Source organism: Pinus tabuliformis, chromosome 1_2 (assembly GCF_031772625.1).
Source record: "Pinus tabuliformis cultivar Carrire ecotype Pingquan chromosome 1_2, CPIR1, whole genome shotgun sequence".
NCBI classification, from domain to species: Eukaryota; Viridiplantae; Streptophyta; class Pinopsida; order Pinales; family Pinaceae; genus Pinus; species Pinus tabuliformis.
In genome coordinates this window covers 1,129,522,366-1,129,534,961 of record NC_142298.1, presented here as the reverse complement: position 1 = coordinate 1,129,534,961, position 12,596 = coordinate 1,129,522,366, and positions in this window count along the sequence as shown.

Sequence of the window (12,596 nt, the reverse complement as noted above, 5' to 3'; positions counted from 1 at the left end):
ATCATGCCAAACATTCCTTTATCTTTTTTTTTATAATTAGAACAATCGTGCTTATTTTATAAGGAATTCCCATGATCATGGTTCATTTCTGAATCCAAGGAAGTTTTATGTCAAGTGCAGATCATTTTCGGATTTGGTTACAATATCAATAGCATAGTATGTATTCATGCTTATTTTCATCTTAATCATACCTTCTGCTTAATTTTCTAAAGCAGACTATTAACTCACAGATTTTGAAGTTTAATAATTATCATATCATAATTCATCCCATATGATTTACTATTGCCCTTTGTATTCCTCAACAACTTGTTGGCCATGCATAATTTAGTGTAGTTATACATGAAAGTTTTTACTACTTTCAATCCTACACCCCTTTTAGTTGTAAGTGTTTATGATCTCAGGGTACTTACATGTTAGCTCATCTTTAACATTAAATCACCCTTAACCAAAAGATGAGTTATCTATTTTATGAATTCCTGTTTGAATTACGCAACATTTCTTATGTTGTCCAGACACATTATCAATGAAATCCAATAAGAGAACCTCTCAAAATTGCTTGGTACAAATTATGCATTTCAATTTATATGATATCAATCTATTAAATAGATTGTTAGATACCATTTAATTGACCCAGTGGTTCATACCATTTGTGCTACTTCATCAATTACTATGGTTTGTACTCAAGGATACATATAGGTTCCATTATGCATATCCATTGAAATATGCATATGTTCTGGAAATCTGTTAAAGTAAAGTTTCCCCTTAATCATACTTTCTTCCAACCGAAGAACAAATCACATTGTATGTAGATGCATTAATCAAAGGATTAATTTGAACGATGATTTGTTCAATTATATGGTCTTGTACCATAACCTTTTGTTTCCTTGTTCAGCCTGGCTCTTAAACATAATCATAAGTTATTCATGCATAATTTTCCTATTTATTGTTGGCACATAATAGCCCATGCATGCATAGCTCGATTTAGACTCAAGACTCTTTCTTATATGGATGCACGACACCAAGACCATCCTATCATTAACCAATTGATAAATACATTATTCTTACCAGTCTATAATACTGCACACACATGTGCTTGCATGGTAAAATCATATAACTCATTAATATACATGGATATTAAGTATGATCCCTTTATTAAGTATGATCCCTTCAACCTGTTTATCTTAATGACTCCTTAATCAGACTACATGGATAGGTGTATTACACAACAAGTAAGCCCGGATACGACCATGGACTTCCTCCATTATATAATCCTCCTTTTAGGGATTAGGTGAGATTTTCTTTTATTCACCAATCCCTATTTAAATCTCTTACCTATTGGAACAATCAATTCCAATATAGTTTTCCACATGGTTCATTAACCGGTACATGTCATGGTTTGGGATGTTGATCCAATGGTAGAAATTGTGTTAGAGATTTTAACCAAAAAATTTCTAATTCCTCTTCGTCATTCAAAATACCAATTTTGCCCAAGTTTTCCTTATGCACATCCAATTGCTATCATGCATATATATGTATTTTACCTTCACTTCCGAAACCACAAGCTCAAGCATGATTAATTTGGAGATTTACATTAAAAATCAACCCAGTAAAATATTGCAGGTAGAAAATTGCATTTGCTCATATACAAAAATCATTATACATAAGGATTTAACTCTTCTATGCAAATTCCAAATAAGCAGTTATTTTCTTATGTATAAATATTCTTCTAGTTATCCATTAGAAGCATACTATGTTCCATACTAAACATAGTGATGATCAAGTTCCCATTTAAAATAGGTCTCACCCATCCATATACGTTCAGGTCCTAGAAAAAAATATAAATATAAGTATTTCTACTTATACATCATAGTCCATGTAGATCTAACCTAACCCAGAAATATATGATAATGGAGAATAACCCAAGAATAACAAGATAGAAATAAATAGAAATGCTTCTTTATTATCAAAACCCTTAAGGTAGGGCAACACCATACATTCACTCCTTAAGGAAGGAGAACACTCCACAAGCCATATGCCTCTTCATACAATATTCCTTGACTATCTCCAAAGTGGAGTCTCTAACCTCTATATAGGCCTCATACATACAATACCATGGGTCATTACCATGGTTCCCTCATACCATCAACTAATACCATGGACCCATTACATTATTATTAACTACTTGTGGTCCCTTACATGATGTGGGTTAACCACCTTATTTATTACTATGGCCCATCCCATTATTACATTATTACCTTGGGTACCTCCCTTGGTACCCCATATTATCCCCCCTAGGTATATAACATTCCACCCCCCTAAGCATGTTTCGTCCCCGAAACATGAGAAGAACACAAATAATAAGATCTACTCAAAAGAGTAGTCCACTGGTACCATGCACGTGCATCTAGCCATCCAAGAGAAAGGTGAACCCTCGATCTCGCTGGTGCGTCGCTCGCTTGAGATGGAAGTTGACTGTGGTAGCTCTTCTGTGTGGATGTGTAGTAGGTGGATCTTCGCTCCTCTCGATCTGTCGTGCGGGGGTTGTTGTCCATGTGGCTAATTGGTTGCCATCTTGATGGTTGTCTTGCGGGGTGATGTGGGTGATGATATGTTGAAGTTTTAACCCACGATGGCTTTTTCTTTACTTCACCCTGCTGTGGTGCCTGTTGTGGTGTCTTCTTTTTCAATATGATTTCAACCACTGAGCCCTCCTCAGATGTGTCAGCACCTATTACCTTTTCGTCTTCAGCCTCTGTTTGTGTTTGATTGTCGACCATCAACTACTCATCATCTGATATGTCATTCCCTGGAACATCTTCTACTTCAGCCTCCTTGGACTCTACCTGTTTATTAATGGAAATATCTTGTAATGTAATTTTCTTCTTTTTATACCAGAGCTTCAGGAATTTCTTTTGCACATTAATATTGATAGTACCCACTAATTCCATCCAAGGGTATCCCAAAACAACATCCATGTTATTCATATCTGAAGCATAAAAATCACCCTGAAACACATACTTATCCATAGAAAGCTTAAAATTCTTATAAATTTGAACATCCTTATCATCAACCTGTGTATGTTCAATTTGTTTTGCTGGGACTTGCAATTTTTTTTCCAAATTAACACTAATAAAATTATGTTTACAACTAGGATTGATAGAAACAATGATCTTCTCTTTCTAAATCAATCCATGAATCTGCAATAAGGATATACCAGTAGGAATTAACCCTTTATGTGTCTCATTCTCCTTTTTCCTAGCCCGAGACCATTTGTCCAAAAAGACTTTTTCAAATTTTGCTTCTGAAATTTTGTTCAACCGCTCATAGTCAAGTAATAAATTCCATTTTTGAGCCTCACCTCTCACATTAGACAGCATTTGAAACTTCCAAAATGTCCCATATGTGGACTTGTATCTTTGTATGCATTCTTCAATAGTAGGACCATTATCTTTTCCTGTAAAATATAGAGTTGCCATGAAGAAAAAATTCACTTACTTGGAGAAAATTTGTAATTGTCACAGTTTCGTCAATATTGCTCAGAATCTCTATTATAACCTGTTTTTGGAAATGGAGCAACCATTCTGCATCTGCCCACATGATAGAAATCCTGATTCAGACATTGGAATTACAGATCTGCGCTGCTACTCTCCCGCCGTCACCCAAAATTTCTGCAAAAAGAGTTGATTTTAATTCAACGATATCTCCCTCATCTGGACTTCGATTCGACTGATTTTTTTTTGAAATCATGTATTTTTTCACAAAGATTCCAGATCTACAATTAGATTTTGCAGATCTAGTGCCAAGGTGTCTAGATCTGCGCCGCAAAATCACTGCCCTGAAAATTGTCTACAACCCCACTGATTTTTAGATCAGTGATATCTCCTTCATTCGGACTCCGATTCAACTGATTTTTTTTTTGAAATCGGATATTTTTTCACAAAGAATACAGATCTGTAATTATATTTTACAGATCTTGCACCAGAATGTATAGATCTGACCTGCAAAGTCGCCGCCCCCGAAACCCTGCAAAAAAAAAAAAAAAATCTCCACCATTGTGCCCAAGAAAGTGCTCTGATACCACTTGTTGTGGATCTAACCCAAGAATAACCCAAGAATAACAAGATAGAAATAAATAGAAATGCTTCTTTATTATCAAAACCCTTAAGGTAGGGCAACACCATACATTCACTCCTTAAGGAAGGAGAACACTCCACAAGCCATATGCCTGTTCATACAATATTCCTTGACTATCTCCCAAGTGGAGTCTCTAGCCTCTATATAGGCCTCATACATACAATACCATGGATCATTACCATGTTTCCCTCATACCATCAACAAATACCATGGGCCCATTACATTATTATTAACTACTTGTGGTCCCTTACATGATGTGGGTTAACCACCTTATTTATTAATATGGCCCATCCCATTATTACATTATTACCTTTGGTACCTCCCTTGGTACCCCATATTATCCCCCCTAGGTATATAACAGAAATAATGACCAATTTCATACATGGAGCTTAGAGTTCATAGATATCCTTCCTTTACTTGTTTTTCCCTTGTTGGATGTTACACCTTGTAAGTAATCCTTTTCAGAAGCCCTTCTTCAAAAAGATTTCTTTTTGTCTCTCAAAATTGGTCCACAAAATCATTACATCTAGCTACAACAGTTTCGTAGTGCGCTACGAAACTGTTGTGCATTAGGCATCACCTACAGCAGTTTCATAGCGCACTATGAAACTGCTGTGTAATTAAAAAAATACAGTTTAAGGCCAAAATTTAACTCCCTTGAGCTTTCTTTCCTTTGAAATGGATCTAGCATATGCCATGAAGCTGTTCAAAACTGAATAAACTGATATCATTCTTCAAAAGGTGATCTACATCAAAATTTAGGATTTATCCTTACGTGCTATGTAGTTTTCCTTAGCTGAGGATGTCCTTCAGGCTGGTTCAACTGTATCTTCAAATCCTCGATTTTCCTCTTTATAATTCGAATTCCAACTCTCAGCTTTGCATTAACCTTTCTGATGTATCTTGCTTCTTTTATGGCAGGGACTGTCCAGGTGAAGTATTGAGCATTGCAGCTAACCACTTCGGGTATTGAAATTGTTTTATCTTCCCACAGAGCCTGCATTTTATTAAAATAAGCTTCTTTGATTGCATGTTCCCTTGAGGTTTTTCTCAGTTTGGAAATTTCAAGATTTTCCAGCTTCAGTTTCCTTTCCAACTCTTCAAAATTACATTCTTCTTGTTGAGAGATAACTGCTTTACCTTTGTCATTTTTACGCAGTTGTGATGATGTTTCTGATGAAAACACAGGTCCTTCATGAAATTTTTCTACCTCCCTTGTTTCACTTGCTTCTGGCAGTGCCTCTTGTATCTCTTTTGAACGCCTTGTCATGGGTCTTCTTGGCTTAAAAACAAATTCAGAAGCCTGATCATCAAATTTGAGCTTTTTAGAGGTTTTGGCCTTTTTGGTTTTGCCTTTACCTGCTTCTATTAAGTCTACTCGAACCAGAGGAGATTCTTCAATGTCAATAGCTTGAAGCAAATAATTCAAACTTCCTTTTGAAACTGGGGTTCTTTCAGTAACCACTGTCTTACCTTTTTCTCTAGCTAGCTGGCTCCTGGTTACTCTTCTTTGGACAATTTCACCTGTGGATTGCTCTTGTACACCCTCTTTGATCTGACCTTTCCTTTTTTGTGACTGCTGGGGTGTGTCTTGGATTACTAGTGGTCTCATGGGCTCCTTTACCTATTTCCTAGATTTCAATTTCACAAATCTCCTTGATCTTGTTTCTTCACGATGACTAACTGCTGGTGAAGAAATCTTTGTAGCCTAAGGGCTGAGACCAGTTTCATTCTTGAAGCCAGACATAAACAAGAAAATGGACCATTCCCTATCTATTTTCTAGAGCTCATGCAAAATGATCAATTTGACTAAGCCATAATGAAATAACGAGGTCTCACAGGATTCCTTCTTCAACTGAACCTTGTCACACATTTTGCCTAGGCTACGAAACAAATAGAAAGGCAAATCCAGAGATATCTTTCTAGTGAAATGAAGTAGAAGCTTGAAGTGATAGGAATACACCTTATGATACCTCCCCTCATAGGTGAAGTATCTTTGTATATAGGTAAGTAAATTGGCATATGAATCCTTGAAAAAGCTCTTGGGCACTGACTTATTTAAGTCTGAATCAATGAACTCTGGCTTCAAGAATTCCTTGCAAGGATTCATATCAAACTTGAAATTTTTGAACCAAATCTCCTATTCCCTTGGAATTTCAGTGACTGCAGATATGACCTCTGGAGAGATTGGTAATTCAAGCACTCCAACCTTCGAATTCAATCCTGTGAAATTGAGAGCAAATTCTTTGGTGACTTGCATGTGGCCTCCTTGAATTTTTTCACAAAATCTCCAATAGCCAACCTGTTTGAAAGCTCGTTCAACTTCATTGTTCTTCAGGAGAACATCTAAGCCTTCAGGCTCATTCCTCAGACACCTACCCGACCTATGATCCTTCCTTTCTGTAGATACCTTCATGGAATTCCTGCAAAACGAATATTGAAGAGCTTGCACCGTCTTAATCTCGATCACTGCCTCGCTTGAACTTCAGAGAATTCTGATTAAATGCCTGTCAATTTGCATCTCATGAATTAACCAAAACATAATCATAACTGAAAACAGTTGGATCCCTTTTTGAAATTTGAAACTTGAGCGTACCAAGGTAGCTAACGAACCTAATAATGAGAATGAGCGGTTGCATGTGATAGGCATGGTGTATGGACTGACAGTTGATGATGTAAGGCTAACAGATTCTAATAGATGTGACAGCTAGGTGAAATTTAACATGAATCAACATGAATCCCCGATTTCGTAGTGCAGCTAGTGAAAATCCTGGGTTTTGCGCTACGAAAACTCCTAGACTGGGTTTTGTGCTACGAAAACTCCTAGACAGTTTCGTAGCGCATGAAAACCTTGACACAAGTTTGACACATGGAAATTTATGTGTGATGTGGGACCAGTGATAGGCAAGAATAGAGTGTTGACCCTATTTGACCATACCAACAAGACTCTTTTCTAGATCTTAGACTCTAAAACAACCATGGAAAGACTAGACCAAAACTGACATCAATCCTTTGGAATCAAACTGATGCTGAGAATTTAATTTTTTTTTCTTAAGTGATAACACTCGCAATTAGCCGAACCTTTACAAAAAGATTTGGTCAAAACTTGCGCTTTAAGCCCCAAAACATGCCTTGGGGGGATTCGATGCCCAACAGGCCCCCAACACAAACATCATGGCTCACCCTTGAGCCACTCTGTCGGCGTGAAGATCTTTGCGCAGATTCCCTCCAACTACGTACGAACTGTTGCAAGGTCGGTAGCGCACTGAGTTGTTGCTTGCTAAATCTGTTGCATACGTTGCTCTGAGACCTTTGTGTCGAGATTTCTTCTCTACATCAGTACATGCATCCCTTGTATCTATGCGAGCTTGCCTTCAATTTCTGTTGTGATGGTGAAGGCCTCATCGATCCAAGGCTAAACGCGCGCCTTGAGCACTGCTTTCTTGTGTCGTGCCATGTCACCTACTCCTTCAGCGCTTTATCCTGTTGCATCCACACGAGCCTCTGAGTGAGGACCACCTTCTGCGCAGTTCCTCGGAAGTTGTCATACTGTTGTTGGAGTTCTCACGCCTCTGTCTCTAAACGTTGGATGTTGGGGTCCTCCTACAAATTTGTGAGGACCTCAAGTGATTCTTCCAACATACTGGTGCAGTCTCTCATTGCACTACCAATTTCCTCCAGTTCTGCTGTGATAGCGCTAACACGTTGTTATCTTACTTCTGGGGGGGTGGACAGTTGTGCCTTCAACTACAGCTCAACAATATGAAGGTTCAGCTCCAGTTGGACCTTTTCCGTTTCTTCCCTTGCCTTGCGGACCCCTGCTGCTAACCTGTGGATCCACGCCTCTACTGGGATGGATAGCTCCAGGACGCTTTGGCAAGCATCATCTATTACCTGTATCAGTTGTTGGTTCTGCGACACCACTTCGTCGCGCTGTAAGCTCGATTGTTCCATATTGATTTTCTGCTCACTAAGGACTTGCAGTGCGCGATTCTCCCTAACGCGTAGCTCTACAGTTATCCCATCCTGCAAAACATATAAGGTCTCTATTAAGGAATTTAAACTTCTGTGATCCATAACATTGTATAGAAATCTTCGGCAAAATCACATAACCAATATTTCGTCAACGCGTTTCGAACCAACCAGTGTGGTTCATCGTCAGGACAAGATGAAGAACTGATCTAGTGTAGCGAGAATAAATAGAGTGTGCAGAGATTCCAACAGCTAAATCCTAACGACTAATTTTGACCAGGTCAAACCACTAAATTAGTTAGTTAATATTTCTCGAAGAAAGTAAAATAAGGTAAATTAAGGAAATTCAATTGTTAATTTAAGGAAAAGAATAATATTAATATTATCCCAAATATTAAGAAAAATTGATATTTTAATAATAATGGTCATATTATATAATAAATAATCTATAATCCCTTATTCTTCCAATATAACCTACAAGTAAGGTCTCTCACGGGAGTGCAACCATATTGAGACTGAGATCTTTCAATGCACTAACTGTAGTCTTGTCGGCCTCATTTGATGTCACTAGTGCCCCTTCCATCAGCACTATGGTATTCATCATCTACGTGCGCAACATCTGCTCTGTTGCTATTGAGTCGATTGCGAGGCTGGTCGAAAGGGTACCAACCTGAGGAGGGCGCGCCTGTAATTCCTACAACTGCACTCTGAGGGCCCCCAACACAATCTGGTTCTCCTGCATGAAATCTTAGAGAGCCTCATAGGTGACATCGCGCACTGTCTCGCCGATGTCATGTAGATCACCCTCAGTTAGGGTGATCTGTTCAATAGAGAACTTTGATGCCTTAACCTTCTTACGCGACCTTGCCCTCTCTTTTGGGTGCTGGCGCTTCAACTACATTGATGTGGTTTGTGGGTCCATGCCTCCCTCTTCTCTTTATGCTTCCCTTGCTTCCTGCCCCTGCAAAGGTGTTGTTTGGTCCTCGCCCACCTTCGCGACTGCCTCATGTGTTGCTGCTACTACTGCGACCTTTTCCTTCTCAGTTGCTTTCTATGCAGCATCCCGTGCCACTCGCACTTCTGTTGTCGCTGCTTCCTCCCTTCTCTTTTCTACCAACTGTACGATGTGCAACTTGGCCTCATCTTTCTTCCTCTGCACCGCCGAATTTTCTATCTCCACGATGTTTGGGGTGCGCCACTCTAGCGGCCATGCTTCTAGTACGTTAAAAATGATGTCGTCTGTAGCTATGAACGGTAGCTTTATCCACTGTTTGGTCGAACCCTTGCGCGCTTTGATATAAATGTTGTGGATGTCCACATTGAATTCCACAAAACACAGCAGGCTATTGTAAATAGTGGGCGACAACCGCGGATTGCGGTTGATGTCCATTCTGAGGTTCATCTCCATGAACACCCAGAATATTTTGCTGTCGCAGATCCTCTTAGCATACTTTGTGGCCCAGAGCGAAGCATACTTCGTGGCCTTTGGCAGGTCCCTGTCAATTATGGGGAATTAACTATCCTTTGGTAATTCCCCTACCACGAGCACTATGGACAATAGAAGCCATGGATAGTGGAACATTTTACCCTGTTCTTGGGCTTTGCGACAATTCTCTAAAAATTTCAGGCAGAGGAACTCGGACCAGTTAAACTGGACCCTCTCCGCGCACTGCTCAGCCAGTGCGACTACCAGCGCAGGTACCTCGTTTGCGCGGCACTTGCGCATAACCTTTCTGGCCAAGATTTGGGTCACCACACGTACTTCTTTTTCCTTGATGTTGGAGATGGTGTAGCCCCTCTTCTTCTTTTCCAGCTTTTACTTTTTCTTCATGGCCTTTGCGATGGCTACTTCACTGCTCTTTCCTCCCGATATGACCGTGTGGTCTTCTCCTTTGCTTGGCAGCCAAGAAATTCGGTGAATCAAGTTGGACATAATGGGGATGGGCTCCTCCAGCCACTAACACCCATCATGCACCAGGCAGAGCAGCTGCCTGATGATGAAAATGGTTATTGGGGCACGGTGGAAATGCGACACCCAAAGCAGATTATGTAGCCCGACCTTTTCCACTCCGCGTAACCACTTTCACGACTCTAATTCTGTAACCCCCGCTGCCTTGTTCTGCTTAGGCTTCATGAGGTTTGAGGTCGCAAGGTGAGGGAACTTCTCATGCCTTAACCTTCTTACACGACCTTGCCCTCTCTTTTGGGTGCTGGCGCTTCAACTACACTGATGTGGTTTGTGGGTCCATGCCTCCCTCTTCTCTTTATGCTTCCCTTGCTTCCTGCCCCTGCAAAGGTGTTGTTTGGTCCTCGCCCACCTTCGCGACTGCCTCATGTGTTGCTGCTACTATTGCGACCTTTTCCTTCTCAGTTGCTTTCTATGCAGCATCCCGTGCCACTCGCACTTCTGTTATCGTTGCTTCCTCCCTTCTCTTTTCTACCAACTATACGATGTGCAACTTGGCCTCATCTTTCTTCCTTTGCGCCGCCAAATTTTTTATCTCCGCGATGTCTGGGGCGCGCCACTCTAGCGGCCATGCTTCTAGTACGTTAAAAATGATGTCGTCTGTAGCTATGAACGGTAGCTTTATCCACTGTTTGATCAGACCCTTGCGCGCTTTGATATAAATGTTGTGGATGTCCACATTGAATTCCACAAAACACAGTAGGCTATTGTAAATAGTGGGCGACAACCACGGATTGCGGTTGATGTCCATTCTGAGGTTCATCTCCATGAACACCCAGAATATTTTGCTGTCGCAGATCCTCTTAGCATACTTTGTGGCCCAGAGCGAAGCATACTTCGTGACCTTTGGCAGGTCCCTGTCAATTATGGGGAATTAACTGTCCTTTGGTAATTCCCCTACCACGAGCACTATGGACAGTAGAAGCCATGGATAGTGGAACATTTTACCCTATTCTTGGGCTTTGCGACAATTCTCTAAAAATTTCAGGCAGAGGAACTTGGACCAGTTAAACTGGACCCCCTCCGCGCACTGCTCAGCCAGTGCGACTACCAGCACAGGTACCTCATTTGCGCGGCACTTGCGCATAACCTTTCTGGCCAAGATTTGGGTCACCACACGTACTTCTTTTTCCTTGATGTTGGAGATGGTGTAGCCCCTCTTCTTCTTTTCTAGCTTTTACTTTTTCTTCATGGCCTTTGTGATGGCTACTTCACTGCTCTTTCCTTCCGATATGACCGTGGGGTCTTCTCCTTTGCTTGGCAGCCAAGAAATTCGGTGAATCAAGTTGGACATAATGGGGATGGGCTCCTCCAGCCACTAACACCCATCATGCACCAGGCAGAGCAGCTGCCTGATGATGAAAATGGTTATTGGGGCACGGTGGAAATGCGACATCCAAAGCAGATTATGTAGCCCGACCTTTTCCACTCCGCGTAACCACTTTCACGACTCTAATTCTGTAACCCCTTTGCGGTATTCTGCTTAGGCTTCATGAGGTTTGAGGTCGCAAGGTGAGGGAACTTCTCATGGTTAGTGAGGTCCCAATATTCTAATTTTAGGCTCAGCACCTGTCCCAAGTGCGTGCCCTAGAAAATATTTTTGTCTGGGAGGAGCGGGTTCTGGAGCAAGCTCTTGGTCTCGTCTAGGTCCTTGGGCACTTTAGCCTTCCCTTTTTGCGGGGGACATAGGCGAGCAACTTTTTCGGGGGGTGCACAGGCTGAGTTTCCTCCTCCATGCCTTCATCCTCGTCTTCTGCGATGATCAGTTCCTCCAGGTTTTCTTCTTCTTCATCGGTTTCTATTGTGACAACTTTCCCCTTCTCCTCCATTCACAACTTAGTGCACAACGAATTTCGCGGGGACACATGTACGGGAACCATCGCTTGTTTTTCCTTCTTGGGTCTTCACATGCACAATGGTTTCGGGATTTCTGCCACAATCTCTGCACCTTCTGGAGCATCCCCCACAGCCAGGGCCTGCGCGGCCTCCTCAGCGGTCATTTCGATTATCTCCATAACATCCTCAGCTAATTCCATCGTATTGATCCAGAAATCTCGCACTTGCAAACTCAGAGGCTCAATCAACGCTCAGCACACAACAATCCGAGCTCTGCTCAATAGATCAATTAACAAATGACCAAGTGTTGTTTGCTGGGCATCCCTTTGTATTTTATAGCACTTTTTGAATTTAAATTTGACCGTTCCCCCAAAATCCAATTCATTAATGCTCCCTTGGCGGCAGATTTTTCCAAATCTTGCCCATAAATCGCGTCTTAAATGCCTGTCGCCCGCTCCATTTGGCCTTAAGTTGATTATCCCATTGTGAATAGTGACTTCAATGGTCACTTTCTGGTCAACCCACGTGGTAGCGCTACCCACCGTGCGCGGTCATGGACCTTGTGACTCTTCGCTTCTGTGTGCAGCTCCAACATTGCGCGATTCCCGGGCATAATAGTTTATAGTCCCGCACTTCCTTTCAACTGCCTGGAGTGCTAAGACTGTTCTTCCCTCGGCTAGTCAGGTGG